This window comes from Grus americana, chromosome 3 (assembly GCF_028858705.1).
Source record: "Grus americana isolate bGruAme1 chromosome 3, bGruAme1.mat, whole genome shotgun sequence".
Lineage (NCBI taxonomy): Eukaryota > Metazoa > Chordata > Aves > Gruiformes > Gruidae > Grus > Grus americana.
In genome coordinates, this window is record NC_072854.1 from 20,616,926 (window position 1) to 20,637,456 (window position 20,531).

Genomic DNA, 20,531 nt, shown 5'->3' on the forward strand with positions numbered 1-20,531 from the left:
TTTTGGCCATCTCTCTTCTGAATAGAGGGAGGTGTTCAAACCAGTGTTAAATTCTCCTGAAACTGTTAAGATTTTTTTCATTCTTGACTTTTTCATGTTTTAAAGCACTCGTGTTCATAAGAACACATATTTCACGCCAAATCTGATAACTGCTTTGTAGTGAGGGCATATGGTTTTTATGAATTAAATTGAAATTATACGTTTGTGGTTAAGGCATTTATTTGAAACAGGAAAAGACATCAAACAGTGACATGTCAGGCCACTCAGGGCCACTCAGGCCACTCGCGTGCCTTTTTTCTTAACGGTGAATGAAGATTAGGGATAAGTGCAGAAAATACTTTCAAAATTAGAACAAGAAAAGTGATATACTTGATGCTAAAATTCTTTTGAATTACATTTAAACAATGTAAACCATAAAATAATTATATTCAAATTTCTTTTACTAATCATTTTTTCACTCATAAAAGTGGTAACATTTTTGCGGTTATTGGAAGGATTTGGTTAAATGGGAACACTGATTTAGGAAAAGTAACCAAAATCATTCTTCTTAAATAATTCTTAAATTCATTTGTGACTTCTCATTTCAAACCATGGTTTTCTTTTGTCCATTTTCTTCATGTAAATACAAGCCTCATCAGTAATTAATGAATGGCACCAAATCCTTCTTTTCCCTCAGAAATTTCACGAGCGGTCAACAGTTAAATGATGTGATTATAATGTCCTTTCTAGTTACAAGATTGTAACTAGGTGCATTACTTTACACTTCATGGGATTTGCATGCAGATTTCAAAAACAAAACTCTTGACACATACAGAAAGAAACTCTTTGGCTTAAAAAAAAAAATCTGACTTTTCTTCTGAATTGCTCTAACTTTGATCTATGTGTCTGTGTTTGTGTAAAATCACCCTTTTGGGGGAGGGGGAAGGAATAGATGTGAGGTTTGGAAAGATTACGTGCAGTTTTGAGACGTTAGTTCCATATTTTGCTTTCTTGACATGATTCTGGTATGTCAGTACACAAACAGACTGAATCTCAGAGCTGTTAATTAAATGAAATTTTGGGCGGATGCGCAAAGAATAAAAATTGGAAATACATCAAAAATTCCTTTTTTTTCTACTGGCTAAAGAATTTGTGGGTTTTTTATGGTTTTTTGTCACTCCGATTGCCAATCCACTAATCAAAATATAATTAACCAATATATATCTTATTTAGTGTAAAAACACAAAATTCTTTTTTGAGATTTACAATGTACATATCTATTTTCTAAAAGAGCAGTAATTTTTTTATCTAGTCCAAGCAACACCTAGTAAATTTATGTTTTTGAAAGAATCCGAAGGAATGCATATTTTTCTTTTTTCTAATTTGCTATTTGGTTTGACCCTCAAACATTTCTTCCAAGGAAATCAGACTGTCTTAAAAATTTGATGTGTTCAGGGAATTGCATATCTCAGCTGATGCCTAACTCAAGTCTGTTTAGACCTACAGAGCATTTTAATGAGGTTAAGACCTTTCCATTCACAATACCAGACCAGCTCATTATTAGGAATGAATTGTATTTGCCTCCACTAGATGTAGTCAGAGCTCTCCAGAATTCTATTTCTTCTATAACATCTTAAAGTCTCTGGAATTTCAGGGGGTTTTTTCATTGTAATTTTATCCTTGTAATACCAATGTGACAGTGAAAACCATGTTCAGATACTACATTAAACTTGAACTGAAATGAACAGATCCTTTCAAATTTTCAGGCAGATTCAGGGGATGAAATGTTCTGCTGATAAAATATCAGGTGGAAGTCAAAGTAGGGTATTATCATATGTTTTGTGCCCCAATTGTATTCTTAATTATGAAAGAGCTGCAGTGTTAGGGTTAGCTAGGGAAACAAGCAGGCCTTAGATGTCATTGATGTTTCCTTTGAGGTGTAAGAAAACACAAGACCGATACCAGTTAGGGTAACAGAGGTAACAACTTCTTGCATCATTTCCATCCTTTTGATTTTTTCTTTGTGTCGAATCTTAGTTTGAAGTGAAACCTTGGGTGACTTAGTTGGTACTTTGCTCTCAGCTCTTGAGTTTAGTGCTTAACTTTAGCTTGTTAGTTGGGCATACTAATAAACAGCTAGGATGGACAGGCTTCTCTGCAGGGCACTTTAGGGCAGGATGCTAGGATCTCTCAAACTAACTCAGCAAAAGCACCCCTCTCCAGTGATTGCATAGAAAGTTCAGAAAGATTAGCATCCCAGTTTGGGCACTGAGGGTGAGTGTCCAAAATTAGGTGGTGTGCCTACCTTCTTCAGAGCAGACTCATATCTCTTGGGGTTTTTTGTATTTTAGTATTACCTAGAAACCTGGAGCTATCATGGACCTTCTAGCACTGTCTATGATGCACAGCATGAGGCAGTGCCTAGATGTTAGAGTTTGCACAGATAGTACTTCAGTACTGTTGTTTATGTTTCTGGGCACCCGAGGCCAACTAAACTACTCACAGTAGTTAAAGGAATGCATGTGTCTTTGCAGTATCAGGTCCTAAAATATAAAAAGAAAAACAAAGGTTGTGAAAGATGTGAAAACAAAACCAAAACCAAAAAATAAGCTGTAGACATGTGTAGATAGTGGTGGAGACAAGTAAAGAATTACAATCATCTTCGGAGTGAAAACCAGAGCCTCTCCCTGGGCCATGCTCCCCATACTGTTATTTTATTTGCTTGGTAGCTCTTCAGGTCCACTGTGCATAGCAGCGTAGTAACAAACAGCACTTTTATACATTCAGAGCTGTGAAGTAATTTTGAACAATAAGCTTGGTCCAGATCCTTGAATACTGTAGCTGTGAACAATCCATCTGGGTATATAGCAGTTAAACCACTCCAGGAGAGTGTTCCCAGAACTGTGTTTTCAGGAGGTCTGTCGGTTAAGTATCTGAAGGAAAGTATAGTTTCAAGTGTTCTTTCATTGCAATTAGTAGGAACTTTGACAGTTTCATTAATCAGCTTTAGAAACACATCATATACCAAATAGAAGCCATGTAAATAGGTATGTATATAATAAAAATCCTAACTAGATTCCATTAAAAAATACTGATTACATGCAATGGCCTATTTTAAAAGCTTCTTAACATCATAGTTTAATTTTTTCTCAAGTAACAAAACCAATTAGATTCTGTAATGGATTAATCACTTGCCAAATACCACGTGCTTCAGAATGAAACACCTTCTAACAAATAAGACCTCTAAAAAGAATCTTAAGCTGGCACTATGTATATTAATTTAGGATTCTTTTAATGCATATATCAATGTATATTTGAAAGCAGATAAAGCCATTGTATGGAAATTAAAGCAAAACACAATCTTACTCTGAAACAATATGCATCAAATTTCAGCGAAGGATGAATTGTTAAGGCCAAATGATACACCCTTCAGATTTAAAATGGAAATACTGATAAAGCTCTTGCTATAACATGAATTCCAATTTGATTGCTGAAAACAAGAATTCAGATTAAATAAACCAACTTAAACATTTCATCTACCAAAGAATCTTGCATGCCTTTTCTTCAGTTCAGATAGATAGCATTTGTAAGGGATTTTATTTCATTAATCACTGATACAATGTCTTGCAAAAAGAAGCGAGTCTCAAAAATGAAGAGGGATCATAAAATAATGTTTGGATCTATAATGTATGAATTGTCCCTAACCTTATAAAATACATTGCATTTTAATTTACTACCACATTTCTCAATATCAACCAGTTCTTTGTTGCTTTACGAGGCTGTGTCTGTTCCTATTACATTACACAGATAGAATTGTTTTGACCATCTTTTAATTTTTAAACATGAGCTTTGTCACTCGATACAACAGATTTATTTGAATTTATAAATATCTTAGAGTTTAGCCGTGCTCTTTTGATTAGGAAAAGCCCCACATACCATTGTATTGCCTTGGCATTATATACTGTAGTTTAGCCGTCTATATTTTAGAACAGAGCGAGTGAAATAGTTCAGGCTCCCAAACTTCGAAATTAAAAGACTCAAATGTCTCTCTCTTATTAGAAAATTATTGAATTTCTGTGGCTTGTTGTGCCATATTTCTTATTCAAATTTTTTCATTTCATATACCTGTTCACCCACCAGTTTGATTGCCATGGCTGCAGCCGTGGGTGAATAATTGCCTGTCTTCACAGGAGCATGTTCTGGAGCTAAAGTCGAGTGCTTGCTTCCTGATGTATGCCTCATTTGGATTCTGCCGACAGCCTAGGGGCTGTATTATTCATGCCTTGACAGATAGCACTCACTAAAAGCATTGGAACAGGGCCAGGTACTGGCAGAGAGATAGTGGAGCATTGCAACTTGCAACTGAGAGGAGCATCTATAATACAAAAAAGAGAAATCCTCATACCTCCCTTTTACTGGTCTCACTTTGATGGAGAATTCATTTGCATCAAAATAAAATACCCTAAAAATAAATACATTTTTTCTAAACCACGCTTGAAAGTTTAACACAATTTTCCACATTTAATTGCAAAGCTGATTTTAATTAGTAAGGCCCTGCATGTGAAAAATGAAGATTCACTTGGGTGAGTGTAACACATTGCAGTGTCTGCTGAATGCTCTAATTAATGTATGGCTGCTGTACAACAGGGTGCACTGTGGGATATTTATGAAAAATTCTGTGCACGCAGCCAGTCTATCTGTATTTTAGTTCTCGAATCCACAAGAATAAATAACTTTTCCCCCTTTATTCTTTATGAGACATCATTGTGCATGCCATCACTCCATCCATAAACTTTATGGCATGCCTGTCCTTTTTACTATTTGTCAACGATATTATAAATCAGAAGCCAGGACATACATATTTTAACATTAATTTGATAGCAGAGCATGGTCGCACGCTGTGCAGAACCCGAGGTCCACCGATGCAATTGTATTAAAGCCTAACCACAGAACAGTGAGGTCCTTATTGTTGCTTGCTTTTATAATGCTGTGAGAAATCCCACTGAATGCTGGAAGTATAGACAAATGTATATTAATTTCTCTCTAAGCTGATAGTCAACCTTTATTACAGTGTTAAATAATGATAAAATGACTCACTAGATATTTACCTGAGGAAACTCCATACTCTAGCACTGCCTATGCAATTTAATTGCATTTCATTTAATGGTATATTTTCTAAAAATTTTGGTAAGTTGTGGTGAATACCAAGAAGAACATTAGAAATGTATTTTATATAAAGTAATCCACCGTTCAGAGTTGGTAAAAAAATGTTAATAAATGAAGCTTCACTGAGTTGTTAAATCCAGCTAAAGAGAAATAAATAAGAAAATAAATAAATAAAATGAGTGAAAGAGCATAGGGATTTTCAAACAGAACACTGCAAACAATAAATAAATGTGCTGACAGAGAATCCATAATGTATTAGAGGTCTGTATTGGCTGCTGTCTGGATTCAGCAATATATCCTTTGTCTGATTGTTGATTAATGATTAGAAAGGTGCAAAGTTGGGTCTGAAACGTCAACCAAATATACACCAGCAATTGGCGTGTGGCTCTGCATGCTAGTGGCCATTGTCTAGAGGTGACTACACAAAGGAACCGCAGTTCAATTCCTCCTACCACCATCTGGATTGGGAATAGCAATTTCAGAGGCAGCCAGTTGCAGGATCTGCATGTGCCAGGAATACTAGCCTAATAAAGAGAGGGGGATAAAATCAAAGTCAGGAGCATGGAGAGTGCCGACTCAACTGTGCAGCAATGGCAAACAGTGGATTTGGGATGCACTTTCTGCAACTTGTGTGTTGCTGAAATGGTATGCTCATTTTCTTTCAAATGGCAGGTGCTAGGTGTATTTCTCATGCAGCAGTCCACTTACAGCCACAGTGTTTTCTGTGGAAGGATCTGTCTGGAGGTGTTGCCATCAGCCACAAAATAAAGGAAGGACATGCAGAAAGTGTGTGAAAGAAAATTAAAAAGAAAAAAGAAAGAAAGAAGGGAAGGAAGGAAGGAAGGAAGGAAGGAGGAAGAAAGAAAAAGAAAGAATAGAACCTGCAATGATACTGGGCAGACAATTTCCCCAACAAGATCCTGGAAGAAGCTATGCACATTTTTCCTTCGCCTATGGGAAATTTGGTTGGCCTAGTAGCTTTGCTGAGAGCATTGTGTTCTCCTAGGAGAGAAATAAATCGTTTCAGGTTGAATAATTTGTGCTTTTCGTAATGGAAAAGAGGATCTACAGAGTTGATTCGCACATGATGGGCAAGATATATCATCTCCCTATGCCTCTGTTTCCCCACTTGTAAACAGAAAGAGAATTTCAGGCATCTTAAGATGTAAAGACAGAACCATATATAGGGGATTATTGCAAATACGGGGCCCTAAACTCTGTCTCTGGTATTTATCTGATATTTAAATAAAGATGTGTTAAATGACCACTGATGTTAGAGGAAGTCTAACCTTACATTTCCGTGGTTTTTGCATCAAAACAATTTTCTGGAGGATAGAGCAAAATTAACTGATTTGTAATGATAAGACAATTTTACATTTAAAGTCAACTCTAGTTTCCCTATTTCATATTTTGTGAATTATTTCTACAACATTTCTGTAAAAATACTGATTCTGAGGTTTAAAAAACGGAGTATTTAAGACATCTATTTATTAATGTATATTTTAGTGATAACGCAATCATGGTTATTAGCCTTACACTAAACCAGAAAAGCTATGAGCATCATTGTGCACTGGGTTTAGGGTGCTATGGAGCTGCCTGCATCCTCCTACCAACAGTTCTGAGCAGCAGCATGGCCACTGTGCGTGCGGTTGGAAAATGGCCTGTGGATTGGAGCATCCCAAGTCAGGGCTTTGGAGACAGGAGAAGGTACTGAGGAATGCTAGCAGCTGGATAGACAGAGAACCCCATCTTATTCCTTGTGCCAGTGTTCACGTCAACACAAATAACAGAGGACGTTTTCAAAATTTTATCCATAGGTGGCACCCATGCTATCAGAGGATAGTGCTGCCCTGCACCTTACTGTCCACCTCAGTGAAAATGATCTGAACTCTTCTAGAATCATCAAGAAAAGAAGCAGGGAAAATCACATAAGTAATAAATAAATAAAATTACAGTTATCTTTTTCTTTCAAATAGTCATATTTTATGAGAATAGGCACCCTAAGTATTATCTAGGTTAGCAAAAGAATATGAAGAAAACAAGAAACCAACTCAAATATGAAGGGACCAGAAACCAAGGTCCATCTACCTTCTGCATGTTCTAAATCACTTGACCATGCCAGCAGAAAAATCCACATAGATACGTATGTAAAAATAGGAGATAAATGATGCACACAAAAAAAAGTAAAGTGAGAAAACAAAACCAAGGTTGTAGGAAAAAAGAGAACAAAGAATAGTTTTGTCGTTATTTTTTTTCCCTAAAAATACACCATGATGTGTCTTTAAAGACTTATATTGAAGTTTTTCAATAAGTTGAGACAGCCCTTTCAAAGACATCACTTCTTATTAGTGGTTGATATGAAGTACTGCTTCTAGTGGTGTCAACTCAGGACAGGGAAAGGAGAGGTACTCCGGAGCCATCTTTGATGACAATAATAAATCTAAATAAATACATCCACAGTACAGAATCAAATGCCCAGGGGATAGGTAGCTCCTGAAGACATCCTCAGCACTACACAGCTTAGGACAGTGAAAACAGTGATAACTTCAACCAGATGAGTGGACCTACCAAGTTAGTTTTCTGGCTACTCACGTGAATCACCTTCCCAAGAAAATCTTGAAATTTACTGATTACATGAAAAGGGATCACAGAACCTAATGCCCTTTCGTTATGTGCAAGAATCAGCAGCGCCACACTGTAAGTATGCATGGTAGAGTGGAGAGGGTTATAATGCCTAGGAGAAAATACTCCTGTGATTGAAGTTAGGCCTGTGGCATAAATCTATGATTTGTGATAAAATTTGTAATACTATAAAGCCAAATGAGACAGGACAGGCTATGATTGGCTTTAAATGCCAATACCAGCCATTTAAAACAGCTTTTTTAAGTTCAGTTCCCTGAGGCTGGGACAAATTTCTCAGCCATCATTTTTTTTTTTTTATTTAAAGTAATGAGCAGACCACTAAATTGGATGAACAAGTAGTGACTGAATGCTTTCTGTCCAGCTGATACTCGTGAAAGAAATTCAGCAATGATATGTGCCTGCTACTGTTTTTTGCTCTCATGTCTTTGGGAGAAAATCTTAACCTATTCTTGGTGAACAGGGAATAGGTGTTTAGAATAAAGGCTAGAGCTAAAACCTGGCATGCATTCAACTTTTGCTTTTGCTTTAAGTCATTCAGTCCAAGGTGTGGGCTCTCATCATCCCTCTCTTATTTTGTGTCTAACTCTGAAGTCAAAGTAGAACTGTACTTTTAATATTAAGCTTGTCCAAATTTCTAGTGTTCTACCAGGATACGTTTATTTGGGCACCTTGATACCTATGTCATACTAAGTACATAGCAAAGTTAGTTCATCTCTAATCTCTTACTTGCTTGTTTCAGTGTAGCAAGTTTTTTTAAAATCCTCCAATTTGTGACCTATACAAACAAGGCACTCACCCACTGTGTTAGTCTTTGTCAGCAGGAGTTAGGACACGTTTCTCCCATCTTCTGGGAACTTGCATTGACTATAAAGAAGTTCAGATGTCAGGCTGCTTGTATTCTCTTTTCTTGATCTGTTCTTATTTTATGAACAATAAAATAGCCAAAAGAAAGAACGAAGGATATAGTTTTGTAACTTTGAGTAGTCACTTGGAGAGAGAAGAACCCTATTTCCAGTCCCAGCATTAGCACTTCACATAGAAGACAGACACTCATTTTAGAGAGGAATGGAATGAATCCTTCACCGGTAGCAAAGAACATGTAAATGTTTTCTTTTGCATGAAGTATTAAAGAAGAGGGCACTCTCAACTCAAGTAATCATAAAACCTTATGAGCAAGCAGTCTTCTGAGAGGTGTAAAATGAAGTTAGCCCTGGCAAAAGAGGATATTAAATACAAATTTCTCACACGTTTCTGTATATTCTAGATTAGACAGTGTCTAAGGTTGGAATCGTGATTCCTCCTCTGACCATCTCCTAGTCAAAAGACTGAGTTCATCTCCATTTCTGTAGAGAAAAAAGAAGGCTTAAGGTGATTAATTCTCAGAGCAGAAATCCCCCACTACAGAAAATATCTTCCTCCAGTCCGGATTACAGCCTCTAAATTCTGCTGTGTGTTAAGTGCCTACATGTCCCTAGGTATTAGAAGAGGAGCAGACATACCTCACTTGGATGTTAGAATTTCACTGTGCAGCTATGCATAGAAACTGAGAGCTATAATGCATTCGCTTCCTTGGTAAACTAGCAGTTCGTGACTCTGCAAACCACACAAGAAATTTGCGTCACAGCCAGGAGTTGAGTCATGCCTCTGAATTCTACTCCAGTGCCTTTTGCTTTAGACCATCCTTCTTGTATTAAAAGTTCATTTATACCAAGATTAGCAAATGATTTCTTATTATTGAGTATTTGCAGGGACAATAAGAACAATGCACTAGAATTACTGATACACTGTTTACTGTAGATCTTTCTTGGGCATGGTTTCTTCTAGGATGATCAGTGAGGATTAATGGTTTGTTGGTTCTTAGTAACCATGAGGACTACTTCAGGAGGAGGGGACAAGCAAACAGTGATCTCAAACAAGAGGATATGTCATATATCATGACATATATGATGAATATTCTCTGACATGAGTCTTATAGATGTTTGCATGTCTCTAGTCACCAAACCAAAAAAAAGGGATTTGAAACCTATTTCTCAGAGAATTCTCTGGATATCCCATACTTTGTGAAAGGATGAAGATACAAAGTCCCAACTAGATGGATTTATTACAGTAACTGTATTTTATGCTCATAAAGCTTTTTCAGCTGTTAATTTCAAAACATTTCACAAATGTTAACGCAGTAGCCTCGGTACATTTTGTGATGTTAAGTATTTGATTTCAAATGACACCAAAGGTCATATCGCTTATGATGTTGTAATGCATTCACAATAGCACATTGACTTACAAGACTGGTCATAGCAACTTTTTACAGTGCACATTTATAGTGCATAGGAGTTTGGGATGGAAAGTGGGAAAAAAAAGATGATTTATCTGTCTGAAAATGTAGGAATAATTCTGACAGAATGTAATTGCATGACTTTATTTTGAGCAGGGCTTTGGAATTAACATTTCTGGTTCTTAAAACACAGACACTTAGCTCTTCTTTTTAATTCCATGTGACATAAGGTATTACCAGCTTTACAGTGTTCTGTCCCTTGCACAATGGCGAGCTAAGAGTTTGTTTCAGTGCTACTGGCAAGGAAAGTGTACTACTTTCTGAGTCATAGTACTGTCTCTGCAGCACCTAGGTGGAAATTGGAAAATACTGACATACTCAGAACTGACGTGGCCTGGCTTTGCTTAGCTTGTGAGGCCTAAAGAGATCACAGAGAAAGACAGACTCAGAAACTGAGTCAGAGTTATAAAACAAATATCATTTTAGAAAGAATGCAAATAAATTCTGACTACTGTGTTAACTTCATATCTTAGCAGTCAAGCTTGCTGCTTCCAGTTATGTTATTAAAGGATGTAGGAGGAAGGACTGAACAGTTAAAATGGCATTGACTAAAAGTGGAACCACTTATTTAAAATGTCAGTCTTTAAGCAAATCTATAAAACAGAGAAAACAGTTAGCTCTTTCTATCTACTGTAATTTTGATTGTTCATTGAAAATTACAGCAGTCAGTCAGATTTAGAAATCACAGTGTAGTGGACAGCTTGGGTAGAACCACAACAGAACTATCATGGTTAGTTAAGATTTGCTAGTAGCAAGTGGTTTTTTGGTTTTTTTTGGTTTTTTTTTTTACTGTTTATGTGTACTATGGATTAAACTCTGGTGTAAGCAGAAATAGAATTTCATTACTCTTACACCAGGGCAGTTTGTAATTATGTTGCTCTAAAAGTCTGTAAAAAAAAGAACTTCCCAGGAAGACAAAAATTTCTTGGCTGGTCTGAAAAAAGAAATGATACCAAACTCCCTAATTTTTAAGCTGTAAGGAAATTTAGAATCATCTGGTGTAGAGTCAGGAAATATTTACCTACTGGGTACATTACAATGTAACTTTGCATGATATTGGATAATTTGAAGTGACATCATACCTATGCAGCTTATCATCCCTACCTTCAAAACCCTCTAGGTATTATGGACACTAAAATGTCTTCTGATACCTGACCCCACCTTCTGTTTAGTACATTAACCTGTTAATGAGAAAATGACAGAAAAAACATTTTCCACCATTAAATTTCTGCATCTGTGATTTTCACAAAAAGCATTTAGTCACATAAACCAGCATATGAACACAAGCTTCTAGAGCACAACTTAAGTAGAGCTTAGGTACCGAACCCCAAGAGAAGGATCCACAAAAATCCTGAGTCTGTAGTTGACCCAACTGGTAATAGAAAGTCTATTTATGTATGCCCAGAGGTGCTGCCAGCTTAGCTGAGCTGTGCTGCTCAGTGCTTTCTACATGCCAGAACGTTTGAGATCTGCAGACCGCGTGTACTTATACCAGCATCTTCTGATCCAGTAGGCACAGCAAGCGTTCTCTGCTCACACTAACATGCAAGGACAGCACTGATTTCTATAGGCAGCATAGCAGTCACATCCCCTTTCACTGGAAAATTTCCTTATAGTGGTACATCCTGGACCCGCAATGAGAATGCTACCTTAGGAAGCAACGTACTGCTTTGGTTTCTCCATCAGCCTGAGCGGGCCCAAGCACATTGTTATTCCCAAGCCAGAACCATACCGAAAGGATGACAGGCAAAGACTGACTAGGATTAGGCTGCCTTCTGTCCCAGTTGTTGAAGCCAGGCCTGTGGACAGAAAGGAGCGTGAGGATTTCTGCAGAGGAAGAGAGAGAAAAGCTAGTTTGTTGATTAAAGGATTCCTCTAGTGGAACCAGATTTGGAGCCATAACAGATTGATTTTTTCCAAAAGAAAAAAAAAAGAAAAGAAAAAAAAGGTCTTCCATTTTTTTGACAATTGTTTCAACCTGAGTTGTTAAAAAAAAAAGGCAGGGAACAGTATCACACTACCTGTATCAAAACAGAGATCAATAAAGTAGCCATCCATACTATAGGCATGATTTTTGTACCTGCATTAGAAAGCGTCTTTTTGGATTTATGAGTCATATTTCCAAGATGATGCCTAAGTCAGAGCTGCAAGTAGATGCAGACATCAACAAGAAAGAGACAAGTGATTTTGGAAACATTGTTTTCATGGTACTTCATATTTCTTAGCATAGATATACCACAGCCAACATGCTTGCTATAGTGACTCCCATGCTTATATACCTATATATTACCTTTGGGGAATTTATTCACTAGGAACTTAGTCATCTAAACTTAAGTGCTTTAACGTTAAGTGTGATGACATTTAATGTTGCCACAACTGTTCCCATTATAGATCTGTGTCCCAAATATATAGGGACCATTTTTAAAAGTGACTAATACATTGCTAACTGACTTTCAATGAGACGTAAGCGTTAAGCATCAAATGCCTCAAACTATTCAGAAAATTAAAAGTAGTCTTTGAAGTGGCATACACTTTTTCAAAAGTTGCCTTTCATCTTTTAAAACTAAAGAATCTGTTCCTTTTCTTGACATTGTCCTGTTACATACTTGTACTTCCAGCCATTTCCCAATTTCACCCTTTGGTCCTTGGACAGTACATCATTCTGGACCTTTCTCTGTTCAGTCGTTGACCTGTGCTACCTTTCCTGTCTGTGCATCTTTAAAACTGAGCAGCTGAACTTCAGATAGGGATAACTGCCACATTTCTCTGTGAAATCTAGCCATAGGAGGTATATTGGCAGCATATTTTCAATGGAAACCGCCATTTCCACCCACAACCCAGCTGCCACATTTAAATCATGCTGTGTGGGGCTTCCACTCCCTTGGGAGGCTATTTTCATGTTCCTTCAGAGACTCTTCTACAGTCTAATAGAACTCACTGTCAGCTATAAAAAGTAACATTATATACTGTAGTATTTTTTTTTTTTTCAATCGTGATATGAGTCAAGTTGGAGACTCACTGTTCTGGATTAGAATGTGATGGTATTCAGTTAGATTTTTTCTTTTATTTTTTTTTTGGCAGGGAGGGGGGCCTGAACAGGTGTCCTTCCTTTCATCAGATATATCAAAAAAGGTCAGATTAAGGCAAAGCCATTTAGGTCCATATCTAGACATCTGGCTTTGGGAGTCACGTGATTAAGCCAGTAGGTAAGCTTTCATTTTTAGACAAGAGTATTTCTAATTCTTCTAATCATGAAAGAAAAAAACCAAAAACAGGTGGAAAAAAAAAGAACTGAACGTAAGAGATACAGTTTTGTCCTTTGAGTCTGCCAACAACTTGAATCAATTTCTTTAAGATAGGTGGGCTTGTATCTTAGTGGAAATACTACCTGCAAGACCCCCTGATATTACAACAAAGCAACTTCGGTGTGCTGCAGAAGAAGATTGTTTGGTAGATTGTTAGCACAAGCAAATACACGTCTTCCAGGGTGTAAGTCATGACAGGATGTGTGCAGCAGCATTTTCTCAGAGGGGAGAATAACCATCCACAATACCTGCCCTGTACATGCATGGGGTGGAAAAACATATGCCATTATATCTATGTGTCTTGAAGGATGTGCCACACTGAGTAAAGGTTAGGGCAGGAGAATTGTGTCGGTCTAGAACCCCAGATAGCTCTAATGCTCTGATAATAATCTGTGATAGGAACTGCTAATAGGGACTCTAATGACTGTTGAAAATTACATAATGCTAGAATAACTGTGTCCATCTAAAGCAAAGAACATAAAGTCTTGGTTATAAGTTTGTGCTTACAACTTTTGTGTGCAGTAGTAAACTGGCAGGCACACCAGCTAGTGTCAAAATTTTGTCCTAGAAATCAGTCTCGAGGAGGTATAATGATAAAGGTATTTTAGAAATCCTCTTTACATTAAACAGATTCTTATGGTAACTTTTTTGGTGTAGAGCCCACTAGGAAGGAAAGCACCCTTAAAAATTAGTATGGAGGATAAACTTTCAGTTCCTTGGTAATAATGTTTGCTGAATTCATATTAATGATGATTAACATTTTTACCAAGAGACCAATTCTAGCTGCAGCTCCATAATGCAATAGAGAGAACGCTGTCATTTCTATTCTGTTTTAGAATAATCATGTTTTCTCTGTGTTACGGAAAGGCACAATCTTTTTGATTTTCTTCAAAAGAGGAAGATTTAAACATCTCAATCCTCTAACAACCAGAATTTAGAATATTTCACACTTGAATGACTCCTAACCAACCGTACAGGACAAAAAATGGTATCCTGCAGCTTATGCTGGAGATGAGAATCCAGTACATAAGCACTGAAGTGATTGCAGCTTGTATCACTTTGTTTTTGCCATATTTTTTTCTGTAATTTCAGATGTTTACTGATGACAGTCACATTCTTGTGTTAGAAGGTTGCTCCACAGTATCATTCCTTTCCATTGGCTATATTCTGTAGCCATTAGCTTTTTGGATCAAGTAAGATACGTATTGCTATATTTGCAGGAAAATTGGTGTATCTTATTTCTTAATTCTGTGCCATGTGTCTGTCTTAGTTTAAATGAAGTTGGGAGCCAGTGCTATTGTGTATCTATGTAGAGATGACGGGAAGAGTATTTGTAATAGGAATCAGTAGCTGATAGTCTCATTATAGCAGCCCCACATTAGAGTTGCGATAAAATGACAGTGTACTCTATTACTCAGTACTTAAATACATGCTAGAATGATAGTTTGACCTGCTGTGTTGTTGTTAAGTATGATCTATTGAGTCTGTGTCTAAGGGTGTTGATTCTACTAATACGTATCTAGCCGTGTTGTTAAATGATTGACAGTATAACTACATGAATCGCCTTTGATTTCCAGCAGTTTATTTCCCTTGATTTTTGAATGCTTGAACTTAGCATGCTGAATTGCTTAAAAGCAATTACATTTAAAATATTGGAATAGAAAGATTTCGTATCATGTCCAAGGCTCAAACATTGTGACTGTGAAAAGATCTTTTGTAACTGATAGATGTGCTCTTGTAGCATATTCTAACCCTTTCAAATTGGTGAGTGATTGATTATGAACTTTTCCCATTTTATGATATCATGTTATCATGAAAAATAAATAAATTGGAACCTGCCCTGCCCTCTACCTGTAAACAGAGTTGTCATTACCACTGAGGCTGAAAACACAGGATACACACAAATCTGGACATCTTGGCAGCTCTAGGTACTGCTTTGATTTAGCTCAATGTAGCCAACCTCATTTTTGTCTCTATATAGAAAAATATAGGGGGTTTTTCCCCAGTGTTTTTCTTCCAGTTTAGATTTTTGACATAAATGTGGACTTCAGGATTTTGAGTTAGTGGAGAAGTCACTGTTCTTTGAGTTAGTGCAGAAGTAGTCACTGGCTTTGCGTGTTCCCATTTTTACATGTCTGGGTTACATCTAAATCAACATTGAAGTGTGCAGAATCAATAGCCACTTAGCAAAACTTGATTATATGCATTTCATCTAATGAATCAATATGAGTCATTAAACCTGTGCTCTTTGCACTGTCCTAGTTTCTTTGATCAGTCCCTGTATTCAAGGGTCTGGCAACAAGACATAATCAATTCTGGCTTCCGGCTCTTGAAGGCACAGTTAAGTTGGGTATTTGCCATCCTAAGATTAGAGTGCAACTACAGCATTTGTCTGACATTGGATCATGCAGGTAGTCTTGAAAAGATAGCTAAGCTATAGGGAGGAGAATTATTCATGTGAAGTGATACGGCAGCTGTGGAATGGAAAGAAGCAGGGTTTGTTTTTCTCTTTATAAAAGTATCGTGGTGCGTGGCTTTAAAATCTGCTACGTACTGTCTTTGTCGAGGATGGACATACAATATTAAAAAAAGAGAGAGAGAGAGAAAGGCTTGGATTTCTCTCACTTTCGTCAGATTCCTAAGTGGTAGAAATAAAAGTTAATCACCATTAACTCCCTTTACTGTCAGTGGAGAGATAGGCAAAGTGTCTAAGAAAGGTGAGATGAATTACCTCCCAGGAGGTTCCAGTTTCTCTGCATTGACTTATGAAGGGAGCTTAACGTGACATGTATAGACTTAGTTTTTAGAAGCCTAGGGGTAGGTAGGAGATGAACCCTATCCATGACATCATAAGTCATGGGGCAATCAGATATTATATTGATTTATTTATATAAATACTTCTGAATAATCTACAACTGCAGGGCATGCACTTTGCTAACCTGTGTTGCCACATAAGTTTTTAGTTTCATGTTTTGTTACATTTATTTTTTACATCTTTCTTTAAATGAGCTCTCCAGGGCTGAGATTTTTTCCTGTATATTTCTACACCACCTAGAAATACATTACTGTGCTTCATTTTTCTTCACTGAACAGCTGTTGGATTCAACCAATTAAATAAACTTACTGCTTAAATGGGTTAATTATTGCAAAACTGAAAGTTTCCTTTCAGTTGTCATATCCCAAGAGCAGAGACTTTGGTGATGGGTGAAATGATCTCGCCAGCCAGAGGGCAGATTAGCCATTAAGTTTGCCGCTATTCATCACCGGGTTCAGTTGCACCAGTTTGGAGCCTCAGTGAATCGGGGCGGAGAGGTGGTTCACATTGGAAATGTATAGGATCCAATTAAATTAAAGATCCTCACTTTGACTTAAGTTACTGTGACTGTATTGACTACATCAAAGCTAGTCTGCTTTTTTTGTGTTTAAAAATACATATTTCAATATCTGAATTTCTGAAAAAAACCCACCCTTTTTGCAATGCTGTTTTTTAAAGATACTAATTTTTCTCTAGGGCTTTAGTTAAATAATGCTATACACATGAGTAGATCTGCAGTGTGTTTAAAAAGGCTCTGAAGTGCAAAAGGATCGAATTGGCTTTTAAAGCTCTGTGAAGAAAACATCACATCTTGCTACCTTTACCTTTTGAGATCCAGGATGCTTCTGTACACTTTTCTAATTTTTCTTACTGTCCCATAATGCAGTACACAAATATTTGAAACTCTAGAAGGAAAAAGAGGGATAGAATGCTCTACATTTCACTCATTCCTATAAGTCAAGCTTGTTGTACCTGTTTAGGTAAATTAATAGTTTTCACTGAACTGAAATACTATTGTATACATACCTAATCTGAAAAGTCAACAAACTTCTATTCAGTACAAGTAAATGAAGTAAAGATGATGTGTTTTGACACTGCACATATAAAAACACTTCCTGCTTATAATAACCTGATTTGTTGAACCAGAAGCAGAAGCTTGTGGGAGAGTCTGAAATACAGCAGAACTGTAGAGATGAGGGGTTTGTATTTTAAAAGGTATTTGTTACTTTTAATTCTAGTTTAAATAGATAAAAACATAGTAATTTCGGCCCACTTTAAAAAAAAAAATAATTAAGCATGTAAACCATGGATGGGAACACAGATTTTCCAAATAACTGACTCTGGATTAGTGCCTAACTCCAACTGAGAAGATAGGGGTTAGGGCAGTCATTCTGTAAGTGGCCTTAGATGCTATGGTGCTTGGCAGTGCAATGATTGCAAGAAGCATGCCTGATTCTGGAACAGTATTCAAGGCTCTGGGTCAGTTGCCAGCAGGCTCCCGGAAAGCAGATTTGGGTAATTAGTCTTCTAGATAGGGATTCATAACAGGCACAGAGAATTTTAATCCAGCTGGTTGGAAGCACCAAAACCAGTGTGTCCTAGCTCTATCTTGTAGCCTGCAATTAGCCATGTCTGTGAAATAAAAGCTCAAAAAACTCCATGTCTTTCTCGAACTTTGACTTGTTGCTCTTCCCATTTTCTCTTCTATAGCTGATGAGAATATTCAACAAAGTTTTTTACCCTTCACAGCCTGGGAAGGTTTGACTCAATACATCCCGTATTCCAGGACAGTATGCAGTCATTGTGTGGGACTTTTGTGGGGTAGAAAAGATTCCTGACCAGTGTGGCTTAGAGAAGAAAAATAATTTCCCACAAAGAAGTTGGACTCTACTGCCTCACAGTTATCACTGCCCACTTGTTTTGCTGCTCATTCCTGTAGTAATTTGGCATACTTTAAGCAATCAGTTGTTTAAATAGGAATGGAAAATCATCCTCAGCTGAAGGAGTTTATTCTTGCAACTGAGTTCGTAAATCGCTAGGCTGGAGGCAATCTCTGTTTCTGAATTATTATGATTTTTTCATTCCTATCGATTCAGTGGTCCAGCTTCAACAAGAGCGCTACCAGCTCTTCCTCATAATAGTGCATAGTCTGTTGGGAAGGGTGTTCTCCTGGAGTGCAGGGTGTTCAAGCTGTAGGGTCTGGTGAAATCCAAATATTTATTTTTTGGCCAACTGCTATCAGTTGATAGTATAAGTCCTTTAAAGCTAAAAGTAGTCACTGCTTTGAGAGTGATTTAATAGGATGCAGTGTTATGCAAATTAATTAGATTTGCACATTATTTGAAGATTGGTTTTGTTAGAGAACTTATCTGCAAAATGCCTGTTTTCTCAGTACCCTAAAAGTCTTCATCTGGAGATATGGACTTGGAAGTTATCTAGTCCAAATCAAAAATAATACTTACGGTATCCAGTTGGACAAATGTAAGTGCCTTGGGAACTTTCTGCCTGAAGCCGTAAGCAGAAGTTTGCTTCCAAGCAGACTCTTCTTAATTTGGTATCCTCAACTGTATATGATAAAATTCCACCTCAGTGCCACTTCAGATACTTAAGTGCTTCACTAAATGTTTTTTATAACCTCACTAGGTGTCTATATAGTAAATTTTTCTATTACCTACCAAATGTTTTGGTTTATGTTGCATTGAATTCTCACATGAAAAAAGGAAAGAATGAGAGCACTGTTGGTGGGGACACTTTTTAGTTTGAAAAAAAAGTTTCAAAGCACTAATGAGGAAAAAAAAAAAGATAACAATCCTCCAGGAAAAAATACTCAGATTTAGGACATAATATTGCTATCATGTTATTTTTTTGACTTGGAATTTATAGCATGAGGCTTCTGAAATAATAGATTCACTAGAAAAAAGATACAAATGAAACAAGAAGGCTGGTAAACATGGCAGATAGATAGGATCACTTTATTGAAATTAGGTATTTAAAGTTGACTGAACCTTTATTAAGCTCTTTTTCTTACTCAGGTAGAAATGAGATACTCTAAGAGAAAAGTGTCCTTCATACATAGGTGTCATGTCCCACCATTGATTTGTGAGTTGGCACAGCATAGAGGAGAGAATAGTCATCAGAAATCTGATTTAGAAAATCCCTTGTATTTCTCTGGTCCTACACTATATATATTTAAAGGGATATATTTAATTGTTGTAGCTTAGAAATAATAAACATACTGATTATGTTGAAAACTATATTAAATTAGTAATAAAATATATTAAAAATCAAGAAGTTCAGCTCTGGGAAATAAATATGTATTTCCTGAAGAAGGGTCCTACAGAATGTATCAGTGAGTAGCATCATATGTTTTTTAATGAAGAAAAATTGTGCGAGGGTTAAAAAAATACCATAATTCATCTTCTAACTAAGGAGTATAAATTCATATATTTTTTCTTCAATTTCTTCAATTATTAATGTCTATATGTCCTCTTGGAGCTTATCGCTATGAAATTCAACAACACTTTCCACAGGAATTATTCATGACAGATTCCGAAAACCAGAGATGAGTGAGACACACAGCAAAGCAGTGTGGAATATTCAAAAGTGTGTTTCAGGAAGCCCAAATATATATTCTGCTGAAAGTCAGGAGAGCTGAAGCGTAAGGGGAAAATAAGACAAACACAGCTGACCAGGGAAATACAGCAAGCAACAAAAGAATGGAAAAAGGCATGCAAGACATAAATCAATGGGGTCATTGCTTTGAGCAGGGATAAACAAGTCTAAAAATAAGCAAATAAGGGGATGATCAGAAAAAATGGGAAATGGACAGAAAATTGCAGAAGCTCTAAGGACAGACAATAACAGATTTGAGAAATCTACAAGAAACAAGAGGTCAGTGGGAGAGACAGTCGTCTCCGTATGTGGTCGGGAGGGGAAGTTGGTGTCAGAGGCTGCTGGGAAGCTGGTGCGGCTTTCCCCTCAGCGTGCTCGCTGGAGGGGCCGCAGGGAACGTGCCAGAAACAGAGAGAAGTGTCCTGGAGGCAGAATCTGAAAAATTAATGAAACAAAGGATGAGAACAGAACAGGTTAAGAAAGAGAAAGGAAAAAATAGGGCAGATAAACAGTAGGCTCCAGGTCTGGTGGCCTGTTTCCACAGTTTCTGAAGACATGGGTATTTTTTTTAACTCTCAGACTATGAAGTCTATAGTACATGAGGTATATATAAGCTATGTGAGGTATGTAGTTGAAGAGCTGAAGGAAGCCAATGCAAGACAGTATTTTAAAGGTTTTA

At 37.0% G+C, this 20,531-nt stretch overlaps 1 protein-coding gene across 21 annotated transcripts in view; it reads left to right on the forward strand.

Moving 5' to 3' along the window:
* Nucleotides 1-20,531, forward strand: part of MYT1L (myelin transcription factor 1 like) — a 321,134-nt gene that overhangs the window by 192,379 nt on the left and 108,224 nt on the right. The gene's annotated exons all lie outside the window — the stretch shown is intronic.